The sequence below is a fragment of the Nelumbo lutea genome, chromosome 5 (genome assembly GCF_056320005.1).
Source record: "Nelumbo lutea isolate HS-2025 chromosome 5, American lotus-T2T, whole genome shotgun sequence".
Taxonomy (NCBI): Eukaryota; Viridiplantae; Streptophyta; class Magnoliopsida; order Proteales; family Nelumbonaceae; genus Nelumbo; species Nelumbo lutea.
The window spans coordinates 68,463,672-68,466,329 of NC_142688.1; the positions used below are offsets into that span (position 1 = coordinate 68,463,672).

At 35.8% G+C, this 2,658-nt stretch overlaps 1 non-coding gene across 1 annotated transcript; it reads right to left on the reverse strand.

The window, feature by feature from the left end:
* Nucleotides 1-391: 391 nt before the first annotated feature.
* LOC148852803 (U6 spliceosomal RNA) lies at nucleotides 392-494 on the reverse strand. Its single transcript, XR_016100075.1, has one exon. It is a non-coding gene; the product is annotated as a U6 spliceosomal RNA (small nuclear RNA).
* Nucleotides 495-2,658: the final 2,164 nt, after the last annotated feature.

Below are 2,658 nucleotides of genomic sequence, written 5' to 3' on the forward strand. Positions count from 1 at the left end.
ATATCAAACATGTGCATGCTTAAATCCTTTGGTTAGGACATAAGTGTCTGCACCATCAAGCTATAGCATCTCATACACAAGGTATCCATGATTCCTTGGGTCCAAGAATCATTCACATGACTATGATGGTGGAGACAGTTATTAACAATGGATTCCATGTAACTATTCTACTAATGGTTATGTTCACTGAACTTGTTGTCTAACAAGCACCCACTTATTTGCTCTAGTGTCTCCTCACAAGTAACTTGAGATTCATCACCTGATAAGGCAAGAATAATATGTGTCAATCTATTTGGATCATCATATGACTAGAAACTATTTTAAGATCTTTTACCAAGGACAGGAGTATCTCAAATTCTTAACACACTTAAGAATATACCTGCTTGATAAAGATACTATAGATCATTTCTTGATTTATGTGTTCCATCCTTGCACAAAAGCCATGCTAATCTTATTTGTCTTGTTCCAATTTTATCAGATATCCCTGAGGAGACAAGATACTATGGATTGTTCATATAATTATAAGAAAATAGACATGAATGAAAGTTGTTCATTTGTATCAAAGTAAAGCATGAATAGTACAGAATTGCCCTTTTACATTGTCACTAGAGAGGTTTTAGGGCATAAGACTAACAACCTCCCACTTAACCTAAAGCCAATCTGCCATGTATCTCACACTCTTCTTCTCAAGATGACACTCCAACTATTGTTGTGTTAAGGCCTTAGTCAGTAAATCTAGAAGGTTATTTGCATATGTTATTTCCTGCACAGCCACATCTCTTGTGCCAAGATTTATCTGATGATGTGGTAATACCTCTCTATGTGTTTGAACTTTTAATAAGACCTTGACTTCTTTGGTTAAGTTGTTGCCCCATTGTTCTTGTAGTACAACAGAAAGGCTGAATCATTGGCAAGAACCACTCCAAGTTCTACAACAAATATTTTTACCCGAACAACTTCCTTTACTGCATCCAGTCCATCTATATATGTACATAGCTTCAGTGGATGAATCAATTATAATACTCTTCTTCGAACTTGTCTAGCTGATAGTTCCACCATTACAGGTGAAATTAAATCTTGACATTGACTTTCTATCATCAATATTTGACTGGAAGTCAAAGCCTAATAATCTTTTAAGCTTTAACTCTCTTCTACTCCATAAACCAAGAACAAACCCTTAGTCCTTAATTACTTAAGAATGTTCTTAACCATCATCCAATGTACTAAATCTAGATTGGACTGGTATTTGCTAGTAACACTTATAGCAAGTGCGATATCGGGCCTTATACATAGCATAGCATACATGAGGTTTCCATTGCAGAAGCATATGGAATTTTGCTCATCTGCACCCTCTCTTCAGGAGTCTTACGACACATCTCCTTGGAGAAGTGAATCCCATGGTTGAAGGGTAATAATCCCCTCTTGGAATTCTCCATATTGTACATTTGCAAAATCTTTTTTATGTACATTGATTGAGACAACCCGAGAAACCTTCTAGATCTATCTCCATTGACCTTGATTCCTAAGATGTAGGATGCTTCACCCAGATCCTTCTTGGAGAAGTTATGCGACAACCATATTTCGACTAATGTCATTAGGCCAATGTCGTTGCTTATAATCAAGATACCATCTATATACAATACGAAGAAAGAAAATTGTGTTCCCATTGATCTTGTTGTACAAGCAGGCCTCATCCATGTTTCTAATGAAACCAAATATTTTGATTGCATCATCAAAATCGATGTTCCAACTAAAATGGAAGTACTTTCCCTTAGTGCATTTTTTTTCTTCTTCTTTATACCTTAGCCTATGGACATTTCTTCTTCTTCTTTTGGACATTCCTTTAGAAGTGAAACCATTGCCCATGGAAAAGATCACATCCATACCATTGTGCTTCTTTATGGTTCCCTCTACACATATTAAGGAGTTCAACAAATGAACATTCCATCTTCTTCAAGTGAAGCTAACATCACTGTCAGGAACCAATTGAAGTATCAGGACTATATCCAAGTCGAGGTCTAGTACAAATCCTAGTCTTTTGAGCTGTTCAATGTGGTCTATCATCTTGAGACAATGGTCATTAACAAACTATCCCACTGACATTCTCATCTTAAGGAGGTTATGACTAGAAGTGACAAGGACTTAAGAAGCCAATGGTTTAATATGCTATAAAAATGCTTAGCTTTCTTTAAGCATTTCCAATACAATATAATAAGAAGTTGAAGACACAGCACATGTCAACAGTTTTGTTTTTGTTGACCATTAGATTGGTGTTAGATGTGATTTTTGCTGATATGAGGAGGGTTGTTTGCCCCCTCTATTGGGTGTCAAGTAGATTCCATGTATATGGTGAGACATGGAACTGATGATGTCTCCAAATTCTTCATTTAGGGTGGTGGCACTGTATAAATGGCCGAGCTCATTTATGATACAAACAAGGATCCTCATCTGTATATCCATCTCAAGGGTTTCTTGGTATGGCTTTACTTCACAACAAGAAACAAAACAATGAAATTAAATCATGAAACTTATATATTCAGATGGGCATACACTTCTGTAATAATAATATACTTCCATTTTCCTAACAAAGATTTCACTTGAAATTAACAATTTATCCTTCAACTCTTCTTTGTTATCATAGAGTTTTGTGGCTATAGT